This window comes from Prionailurus viverrinus, chromosome C2 (genome assembly GCF_022837055.1).
Source record: "Prionailurus viverrinus isolate Anna chromosome C2, UM_Priviv_1.0, whole genome shotgun sequence".
Lineage (NCBI taxonomy): Eukaryota > Metazoa > Chordata > Mammalia > Carnivora > Felidae > Prionailurus > Prionailurus viverrinus.
The window spans coordinates 18,904,573-18,916,621 of NC_062569.1; the positions used below are offsets into that span (position 1 = coordinate 18,904,573).

General features: G+C 38.2%; 1 protein-coding gene and 1 non-coding gene across 4 annotated transcripts in view; one reads left to right on the forward strand and one right to left on the reverse strand.

Moving 5' to 3' along the window:
* Positions 1–12,049, reverse strand: part of UBE2E2 (ubiquitin conjugating enzyme E2 E2) — a 380,850-nt gene that overhangs the window by 117,118 nt on the left and 251,683 nt on the right. The window lies entirely within an intron of this gene.
* Positions 1,627–1,729, forward strand: LOC125175827 (U6 spliceosomal RNA). Its single transcript, XR_007156002.1, has one exon. It is a non-coding gene; the product is annotated as a U6 spliceosomal RNA (small nuclear RNA).

The window sequence follows — 12,049 nt, forward strand, 5'->3', positions numbered from 1 at the left end:
AGGCTGACTCTTTTGTCAGTGGCTAATGCAGTTGGTGACTTTAAGTTAAAGCCAAAATTCACTGACCATTCCAAAAATCCTAGGGCTCTCATGAATTATGTTAAATCTACTCTGCCTGTGCTCTATAAATGGAACAACAAAGCCTGGATGACAGCTCATCTATTTACAACATGTTTTACTGAGTATTTTAAGTCTACTGCTGAGACCTACTATTTGGGAAAAAACAATTCCTTTCAAAATATTATTGCTCATTGACAATGCACCTGGTCACATAAGAGCTCTGATGGAGATTTCCAACAAGATTAATGTTACTTTCATTACTGCTAACACAACATCCATTCTGTAACTCATGAATCAAGGAATCATTCTGACTTTCAAATCTTATTATTTAAGAAACATATTTTGTGGGGCGCCTGGATGGCTTAGTTGTTTAAGTATCTGACTTCTGCTCAGGTCATGCTCTCGTGGTTCATGAGTTTGAGCCCCATATCGGGCTCTCTGCTGTCAGCACAGAGCCTGCTTCAGATCCTCTGCCCCCTTTCTCTGTGCCCCTTCCACCTTGCTCTCTCTTTCTTTCTCAAAAAAGTACATTTTGTAAGGTTACAGCTACCATAGATAATGATTCCTCTGAGGGATCTGGGCAAAGTACATTGAGAACTTTCTGGAAAGAATTCACCATTCTAGATGCCACTAAGAATACTCATGATTCATGGGAAGAGGTCAAAATGTCAACATGAACAAGATGACTGTCATGGATGACTTTGAGGGGTTCAAGACTTCAGTGGAGGAAGTAACTGCAGATATGGTGGACACGGCAAGAGAACTAGAATTAGAAGTGGAGCCTGAAGGTGCGACTGAATTGCGATAATCTCATGATAAAACTTTTAACAGATAATGAGTTACTTCTTATGGGTAAGCAAAGAAAGTAGTTTCTTGACATGAGTTTACTCCTGGTGAAGATGGTGGGAACACTGTTGAAATGGTAACAAAGGATTTAGAGCATCACACATAAACTTAATTGATAAGCAGCAGCAGCGTTTGAGGGGATTGACTCCAATTTTGAAAGAAATTCTGTGGGTAAAATGCTATCAGCCAGCAATGCATGCTGCAGAGAAATTGTTTGTCAAAGGAAGAGTCAATTAATGTAGCAAACTTCATTGTCTTATTTTAAGAAATTGCCAAGTCACCCCAACCTTCAGTAACCGCCATCCCCATCAGTCAGCAGCCATCAACATCAAGGCAAGACCCTCCACCAGCAAAAAGATCAACTTGCTGAATGTGCAGATGATGGTTAGCATTTTTTAAGCAATAAAGTATCTTTTAGTTAAGGTATATACATTCGGGTTTCTTTTTCACATATAATGTTACTGCTTACTTAATAGACTACAACACAGTGTAAACAGAACTTGTATATGCATCGGGAAATTTAGAAATTAATTTGACTCACTCTATTGTATTATTGGCTTATTGCAGTGGTCTGAAACCAAACCCAGAGTATCTTGGAGCTATGCTTGTAATAAAAACTTAAGTAGAGAAACTGAGAGAGGTGTTATGGAATACTTGGTACTATCTTTGCAACTTTTCTGTAAATTTAAAGTTATTCCAAAATAAAAAGTTAACTTGTGCTTGCTTCAGCAGCAGATGCATGAAGACTGGAACCATATAGAGAAAATTTGCACGGCCCCTGCACAAGGATGACACACAAGGTCATGAAGCCTTCTGTATTAAAAAAAATAAAAATAAAAACTGACACTGAAAACAATAAAAGCAATATCTTGAGTTTACTTAAAAAAATTTCTATGTACAAATGTTCAGCTTGCACATGTTTAAATTTTAAATGTAAGTCTATGATGACTCATCTCTCTATATGGAAGTTTTCCCCAAATAGTGCCAAATGCTTTACCTTAGCTACATTCTAGTTTCATTAATCACCCTGGTAATATGACAGTGCTCATGAAAAATATTAATAAAATATCAACATTTAAAATTACTTGCATTCTGGGGAGGAGAGGCATAGGGAGAGGTGATGGTGGGGATACTTCAACTGGATCTGCTCTGTAACTCAAGTTTAAGTGTATCAATTCAGTATGCTTGATCCTTTGCTCCCCAGACGCTCAACCTCTCCATGTATATTATTATTTATAATGTTACTAAGCTCAGTGAAAATGGATATACAGTAAAAGAAAAGTTAGCTGGCATGCCAATGACCACTTTCCAGTGTATGAGATCATGATATATAAGGAATCCAAAGTACCTTCTCAAAGCCATCTCCCCTTTATCCAAAAACTATGGATAGGCTGCGTCATTCAAGATTTTGTTTGAAGCAAATATGCCAATCGAATACTCCACAGCAATGATACAAATTCCTCCGAAATAGTTAAGATATGCTCAATGGTCACTTATCAGTTTGGTAGGCTTCCACACTCCAAACTGTCCAGATATCCATCCCTGTAACTTCCTGTAAGCAAGAGTGGAGGCAGCACCAGAGCTCCAGTGGAACTACTGATAGCTAGTGAAGCCACTTCTTAACATTGTAGTCCCAAACTTTCCTTGTCAGATCTATCAAATGTCTATCCATGAAGATATAAAGGAGGTCAGTACAGAATGGAAGCTGGTAACAATAAAAGTATTTGAGCAACAGTTAGTTGTTCCCTCATACCTTCACATTTGACCATATGTGTGTATGTATATGTGTGTGTGTGTGTGTGTGTGTGTGTGTGTGTGTGTATACATACATAGAGAGAGAGAGACAGAGAGAGAGAGGGAGAGAGAAGGCAGTGGGAGATAAAAGAAACATAAAAAATTAGGAGTAAAAGATAGGTTTGAGACCAATAAAATGTGACAGGGTAGATTTACAATTTACAATTCTTTTTTTTTTTTTTTTAATTTTTTTTCAACATTTTTTATTTATTTTTGGGACAGAGAGAGACAGAGCATGAACGGGGGAGAGGGAGACACAGAATCGGAAACAGGCTCCAGGCTCCAAGCCATCAGCCCAGAGCCTGACGCGGGGCTCGAACTCACAGACCGGGAGATCGTGACCTGGCTGAAGTCGGACGCTTAACCGACTGCGCCACCCAGGCGCCCCTACAATTTACAATTCTTAAAAAAATTTTTTTTAATGTTTATTTCTGAGAGAGAGAGAGAGAGAGCAAGTGAGCGAGCACGGGGAAGAGAGAGAGGGAGACACAGAATCCGAAACAGGCTCCAGGCTCTGAGCTGTCAGCACAGGGCCTGATGCGGGGCTCGAACTCGTGAACCATGAGATCATGACCTGAGGCAAAGTCGGACGCTTAACCAACTGAGCCACCCAGGTGCCCCTATTATTCTATTTTTAAAAGCTGGAAGAATTGAATTCTCTTGTCCTACTCCAGTTCAAGCCCTGATAAATATAAAATCCAATTTTGTTTACATAAAATAAATTGTGTAACATATAAAAGCAGAGCAGCTATTCAACAACAACTACCTGAAAAAGTGGAGCAGGATTGTAGGGTGGAGGCAAAAAAAAAATAATGATTGAAAACTACCCGGCTGTAGGATTCTTCTATTATTGAATGGACACCAAAACAGAGAACGTCAGCTTTATGTTCCTCAAAGGTAATATAACTATCAAACTGCTAGCTAAATATTAAGAGGACAACTATTATGCTATTTTGCAGGCATGTATGACTTCCTTGAACTGCCCTCCAGCAAACAGTCAGAGGTTTTTTGTCCCAAGTGAGTCACTTTCTCACTCTTGCTTCTGACTCCAACAACCTGCTTGGGGCACAGTCTACTCCACATCGATACGTGTAATTTTTCTTACATTGGATGATGAATATTCTTCATTTACAGAGGGTTTTATTTTTTAAATCCGAGGAATGAGATCTTCATGAATATAAAAGAATAACTATACTATAAAGCTCTTCTCCTTTTCTTTTTCCCAAAAAGGCTGTGATAGATCAAAATATACAATCTGCAAACTGTCATGTACAATCTCAGTTTACCACAGAGTAACTAAAACATCTCCAAAAGATTTGATTTACATTTAGTTTAGTGTACCATGATTTCCTCTTTAAAAAAGTATTTTACTCTCTATTAACATGAAGAAAAGCTCAAAATACGTCAAATAAAAAGGGAAAATGATGTAAAATTAAATCAATTTACTTGTTTATTTATTCACGCATTCAACAAACATATTCTAAGCTCCATCTATGTGTCGGTCACATAGGTAATGTGTATTTAGCACTGAACAAATCCAAACTCCTTAAGTTCACGGACTTTATATCCTGGTGAGGAGAAGATAACACTAAGCAAATAAAAGTAAATACACAGTTTGTCTGACAAGAACTATGGTGAACAATAAAAAAAAGGGTTGGTAAAGGCAGTGATTCCAAATTATTATTATTTTTTTTTTTTAAATTTTTTTTTTCTCAACGTTTATTTATTTTTGGGACAGAGAGAGACAGAGCATGAACGGGGGAGGGGCAGAGAGAGAGGGAGACACAGAATCGGAAACAGGCTCCAGGCTCTGAGCCATCAGCCCAGAGCCTGACGCGGGGCTCGAACTCCCGGACCGCGAGATCGTGACCTGGCTGAAGTCGGACGCTTAACCGACTGCGCCACCCAGGCGCCCCCCAAATTATTTTTAAAAACAAAACAAAAACTAGACCACGTATGTGGAACATTTAGGTATTACTTTACGACATTTATCAACTTCTGTAAGTTGTATTTTCCCACTCCAAAAACAATCATGTAAAAGCTCCTAAAAATATATTAGCACACGACAGTCTGTTTTCTCTGTGAAGTGTAATATTATTTTAACGTTCACAGCTGGCTAGGGATTTGTAAAATATCAAAAGAAAGGGCCCCAATTCATGTCAGATTTCTATTTTAGGCTAACAATTTATTCACTGCAAATACAATTACACTGTTTATGACCAGAGCGTGCTAAATATTCACAATGTAATTTTTTTAAATTACAATTTTGTTAATGATTACACCACTTCAGCTGCACATTAAAATAAAGACAGATAATGTCTTTTTTAAATAAGATTTTTCTTTTTCTTTCTTTTTTTATTATTTTCAGAGTGAGAGCATGTGTGAGAGCAAGTAGCAGAGGAGCAGAGAGAGAGAGGAAGAGAGAGAGGAAGGGAGAGAGAATCCCAAGCACTAAAAGTACAGAGCCTGACACAGGGCTCAAACCACAAACCGTGAGATCATGACCTGAGCCAAAATCAAGAGTCAGATGCTTAACTGACTGAGCCACCGAGGCACCCCAAGACAGAAAATGTTTTTAGCAAAAGAAACAATAAAGAATTTAACCCAAATTCCAGAGTGAAATTATAAACTCTGGAAGTTATCAGTTAATGTCAGAACATTCCAATTTGGTTGTTCCTATAACTTTATGTACGATGCAGGTAGCAGCAACTCAGAGTACACATGGATGTATTATAACAAGGAATAGCTTGTTAAACATTGAACATAGTAGAATAAAAATCAAATGGTTTAGATTCATTAAATTTAAGTTGTGGGTCAATATCTTTTAGGAGTTTTCTACTAATTTCATAAATCTTATGGTATATCAAGTATAATAATTACATCCAATGTCTTTGCTCAAAGAAACACTGTCAGGATTAATAACTGAGCTGTCAAAACACCAACATTATTTTTTAAATTTCAAAAACAGCAACAAATAAGAACCTCAGGGACAGGTCATAAGCCCCCTGGGTAGCAGACAGAAAAGCAAACCAATATTGATAAAAATATGTTGGATAAAGGAACAAAAATCCACTTTACAAAGAAAATTTGTTTGCTGGGTTATTTAGGGAATGCAAACAATATGGAAAGGAAAGGAAGAGGCATGTGAGCTTCAAATACTATAAAATAGTTGATAACTCATACAGTGAATGGGAATCCTTGGGTACCCCACGCTTCTGATTTGGTTGGTAGTAGTCCATTTCTAAAGCCTCCAAAGTCACCACAGACAAAACAACCCTCTAATTTTAAATTTAGACTCTTATGTAGATGGCAAATGACAGATCAACTCATGCATGTTTAAAAAGACTCAGTTTGGGGCGCCTGGGTGGCTCAGTCAGTTAAGCGGCCAACTTTGGCTCAGGTCATGATCTCACGGTCCGTGAGTTCGAGCCCCGCGTCAGGCTCTGTGCTGACCGCTCAGAGCCTGGAGCCTGTTTCAGATTCTGTGTCTCCCTCTCTCTGACCCTCCCCCGTTCATGCTCTGCCTCTCTCTGTCTCAAAAATAAATAAACGTTAAAAAAAAAATTAAAAAAAAAAGACTCAGTTTGTTGTAGACACATTAAAAGTATCCACAGACTTACTTCTAATGCCCAGCTTGCCCACTCAGCGACCTTGTATGGCAATTAAGGTAAGTAGCAGTTGAGAAGGGTCTATGTTTTGGTAGTAATGGTATTATCACATATAAGCATATTTCTCTTCGAGTAAACATACATAAATGTGTTCTTCCTTTTATTAAAACAGTCTCAATGCCAGGAAAAAAATGAAAGACCTTCTACGTTTGTAAACTTGGCTCTCATGGATTTCAAGACAGTTGCATTTTTAACTGAAAAATCCAGCCCAAAACAATTGAGATCTGTTTCCGTTTCATGGTTAATCATGCTTTAAAAATAAACTCCTGAAAAAGTTCAAACTCATATCTTGGCAGGTTCCTGCTTCTCCATAAACCCTAACTGATTTAAGTTTTGAGTTATTGATTTGAATTTTAAGGAATTTATTTTATCCAATTACACTATGCCATATATTAATAATGAAGTTACAAATACAGAACAAGAGAAATATATTAAGAACTGAAATGCTGCTGAAGGACTTCACTTAGAAAAATGGTTTCAGACACAGAAGCTCTGAGAATGCTTACTTTCAGGGAGTGGGAACAGTGAAACTCGAAGCATACCAAGAACAGGAAACTCTAGATGAGATCCTGATAGGTTTGATTGGCATTTGTGATACTGTAACGGAGATATCAAGAGAGCTTGAAAAATATCAGTTCTCTGAAGAAAGCAGTGATGAATAGATAAAAATATACCTACCTGTGATGATAAAGTAAAGGCAAGGAAACAAAGATAATTATCACACTACTCCTAAGAAGGAATGTTATGGGAAGGAGAGACCAGAGGCTGATATGGACCAGAAAGGGACCAAACAGTGAGAAAGACACTGAGCAGAGAACCCAGATTCAATCTCAAAATGGGTGGTCACCAAGATGATGAAAGAGAATACCCAAAAAATACATACACTCAGTAGTGTTAGGGAGATTTTAAGTGTTATCACTCCCCCCTTTTTTAACTTGTTGCCAGCATTCATGAACATTAAAATTCTGTTTCTCTGCGTATAAGTAACAAAGGTAGATTTAGAAGCTATTTGTATCAGTGGTAGGATAATTAACAACGATGTTAACTGGAATTTTAGGCATTATATCTAGAAAACAAAAAATAGTAAGATAATGTTTTGCATTCCCAAGTTGCCTACCAGATAAATTTGTGGGCCTTCTGGGGTTTAGCCACCTGTTCTTAGGCAACATTTAAGTACAAATGTATTTTTATAATAAAGGTCATTGGATTTTTTTTCTCATTTATTCATTATAATTAATTCAAAGTCACTGTAACCAGATGTAAAGATAAGAACTACACACACAACCTTCAGAAAGAAGGAAAAAGAAAATCTTTTCCCAGTCTCTAAAGGAAAGAAAGAAAACTCAGAAAACTTTCCTAGGAGTTATCACAGAATTACTGAAGGTAAGGTTCTTTTCAAACATTTAAAACTTTGGGAAATCTGTGTTTCCTTAACTCAGTATGCTGGAAAAGGGCTATTCTATTTATTGCAAAGGTTCAAGAGAGTTTATATATTTAATTTTTCAGAGGGCTAAAATCTCACCAATGAGATAAGGATATGGTATGGATCCCAAAAGCTAGTTGTATCCTAGCTTTAGTTCCACTGCAGTGAACTTATTATTATGACTAAGTAGGGTATATTAATTCATCCATTCAAAGAAAATGCAGATGCTAGATCCTGGGGGCATGGTGGTAAGGCACAGCTGCTCTTCTTGAGTTTCACCATTTAAGGGGAGAAGACAGACAAGTTAAGGGACAATTACAGTGTATTATGATGAATGTGGTCTGTATTAGGAATAAGTACAGAGTGCTTATGGAAGTAAAGAGGAAAGGCTCCTCAACCAAGCTGTGAGAGAGGAGATCTGAAAGATTCAAGGAAGTTACCCACGAGTAGGGGAGAGTGGAAGAAAGGGCGGGGAAAGAAAAGGCAGGTAGGGGAAGAGCACAGGCCAGGAGGCAACAGAGAAGAGGGTTTCTTTCAGAAAACTAGGCACCACGCGGTGCTGCGGCAAAGCGTGAGGCAGGAAAGGCAAGCAGGGCCAGATCGAGAAAGCACCTTTTATGCGGTACTAGAATGGATTTGTCCTGAGGACAATGGAATCACAAATAAGTTTCAGAAAGAGAAGTGAACATGAACATGTTTTCATCTTAGAAACACCAGTCTGACAGCAGTGAGGAAGGGGCTGAGACTGGGGACATGAGACCAGTTAGGAGGCTTTATGGTATTCAGGTGGAAGATGATGGTGGTAATGAAGTCTGAATTCTGGAGCCGAGACACAAAAGGAGCATGTTGAATCTGAAGGACCCGTAGGATGTCCAGGTGCAGATGCCCAGCCAGCTATGAAATTTAGGTGAAACAGCTGCTGCAGAATAGATTTGTGAGAAAGCAGTAAACAGTGCACCTTCAGAGGCCCAGGAGTACAACACGTTATATGAGAACCAGCAGTGAGAATGGTGAGAAATTAAAAGGGTGTTCTAATGAGAACAGTCACTGACATTTAAAAGTATGGCCATTAGATGAGGTGACTGAGAAAGAGCAACCAAATAAGGAAACTCCAGAGAGCATGGCATCACAGAGGCCAAGAGAGAGGAAAGCACTTGAAGGGGGATAAAGAAGTCAACTGTAACATACTGCAGAATGGGAGAGAAAATGACATTGAGAACGGTCCATGAGTTTGAGTAAAAACTGATGTTCCTGACTTTGGGAAGAACAGTTTGAGTGAGACTACTGGCATTGTGGATTGTGGATTAAGGAATGCACAATATAAGAGATTAAAAGAAAGACAATGTGTTTCTCTTTCTGGAAGTCTGGATGGGAAGGGGCAGAAAGGAATGTGGCCTGAAGAGGAGGCAAGACTGGGCGGAATACGAAGTAGGCAGGCAAGAGGGATGACGAAATCACCGACAGAAGCACTGAAACCTCTTCTACTGTGATAGGAAGGTAGGAGAAGAGGAGGAAGGAAGACGGGAGACTGAGGTTTTAGCACAATGTTAGTACCACACATGTGGAAACGGCAGTTTGAGCCTAGATTGCCACCTTGGTTGTGTCATCATGGGTAAATCTGACTGTATAAATCAAAACTTTTCTGGTCCTCAGTTCACTCTCATAAAGATGAGGATATGGTGCATTAGATACCCTCTAAAGCCCCTTCAGTAATAAAGTCCATAATAACAGGTCATAATCGCATGAGGGTTTTTGCTTGTTTTTGTGATAGAATGCTATAAAAAATGAACTAATATGTACAGAAATGGACTTACTTATGTCTGATATCTACACAGTCCCCTTGGGGAAGAGAACTCTGAATCAAATTTACATTGTAAAGTAAAAACCAGAATCACTGTGGCTCAGGCATGTAATAGAAATGTTCAGTCTGGCCCAGTGTGCCCAACAGAAAACTGAAGCCAGGCTGGTGCTTCTTTTGACCCCTGGAGACAATCAGTAAAGACCATGTAAAGCATTCAGAAAAACTAAAGTTCTTTCTACTAAAGTATTTGAATAAAATAAAGTTAAGAGATCACTTCCAATATAAAATTTTAAAATTTCCTTTTTATCATTTTCATTTAAATACAACAAAAGTTTATTTCTAGCTCAAGCCATTTTCAACATATGTTGACAGAATGGGGAAAAGGCCCTGTGTTCCTACGAATTTAGAGACTCCATATCCTTCCATTTAAATCGGAAGTTCTAGGGGCCCCTGGGTGGCTCAGTTGGTTAAGCTGCTGACTTGATTTCAGCTCAGGTCATGATCTCACAGTCTTGAGACTGAGCCCCTCATCAGACTCCTGCTTAAGATTCTCTCTCTCTTCCTCTGTCCCTCTCCTCTGCCTGTGCATGCACTCTCTCTCAAAATAAATAAATAAATTTTAAATCAGAAGTTCTTAACCTCTTTTTTGCTCAAGAACTCATTTGGCAGTCTGCTGAAGCATATGGACCTCTTCTCAGAATGCTTTCAAATGCATCACATAAAATGCATAGTATTACAAAGGAAACATTATATTGAAATGTGGTTGACAAAAATTTGGTGTCACAAATGTGCTTCCTTATTAGATTCAATGACAAAATTTAATCCAATCTGGTAAATCTAATAATTATTTCTGTAATCTTGAAGCAGTGAGGCACAGATATTATTTTGAGATATTTGGAATAACAGTAACATGATTTCTATTGGTATCACAAAATACTGTGCAAGAGCCTCTGCATCCAGCTGGCCAACTGGTGAAGAGGACGTAGATGGTGTCCAGAAGTATTCTGTATTTCTGCCATCCCACCTCAGGGGCCAGAACTGAGGCACATGGACCACTACCTAGTGCTAGGAAATAGCATTTCACCAGCTCTTACTCTGAAGTCTCTCCAATTGTTGTGTTTTTTGGGGGAAAGTGGGAAGGGCTCTTGTCTGAAACTCATTCTCTAGTAGATTCCCCAGGAAGAGAATTCTTGGAGTAATCATAATCATTTGTTTGTGGTAGTTATACTTGAAGGGAAGTTTGGCTGGATAGAAAATTGGTTGCTCATGTGGGCACCTGGGTGGCTCAGTTGGTGAAGTGACGAACTTTGGCTCAGGTCATAATCTCATGGTCCTTGAGTTGGGACCCTGCACTGGGCTCTGTGCTAAGAGCTCAGAACTTGGAGCTGGTTCAGATTCTCTGTGTCTCCCTCTCTCTGCCCACTCCCGCCTCCCCCTCTCTTTGCCACACCCCCCCCCCCCCCCACCGGCTTGTGCTGTGTCTCTCTCTCTCTCTCAAAAATAAACATTAAAAAAAAATTTTTTTTAAGGAAAATCAGTTGCTCATGTTTTCCATCCTTGGGTATTTTAAATATGGAACACTTCACGGATTTTTCTTGAATCAACTAATTTTTCAATCTTTCAAATTCTGATTTATGTTTTCTTTTCTATCCTTTAGCATTAAAAACATTTTTTTACATTGTTTTAAAATAATTATTCTGCAGACTTTTGGGGGTATGTTTTCATTCCATTTCATTATTTTATTCTTTATTTTTTTCTTTAAAAATATCTTTGCTTAATTTTTTTTAATTTTTTTTTTATGCAATGACCTTTTCTGTACTTTGAAAAGAAGAGTCCAGGATAGTTTTTCCAACTTCATGATTCTAGAACTCCCTCTAGATTTCATAAACTTATTTTTTAAAAAATGGCCTTCCACTTTGTGGGACTGCCTATGTTGTCATCACCTGCTTTATGTATTTATCTGTTTACTTATTTAACTTACTCATTTACTTACCATTCTTTTTCATTTATATTTAAGCCTCTTATAAAAAAAATTAAAAGCATTTTTTATGGTTTGCCATTTTTAACAGCTTTCTATATATTTTTTATTGAAGTATAGTTGACACACAATGTTACATTAGTTTCAGGTGTGCAACAGTGATTTCACAACTCTATATGTTATGCTAGCCACACAACACTATTGCAATACCATTGACTATGTTCCCTATGATGTATCTTCAACCTCGTGACTTATTTATTCCATAACTAGAAGCCCGTAACTCCCACTCTCCACCCATTTTGCCCATCCTCCCACCCCACTCCCAGCAACCACCAGTTTGTTCTCTGTATTTGAGTCTATTTATTTATGCTTTAACTGTTTGTTTTTTTCCAATTCCATACATATGTGTGTGTGTGTGTATCTATCTATCTATCTATCTATCTATCTATCTCACATCTTTTTTATTCATCAAAGGACAC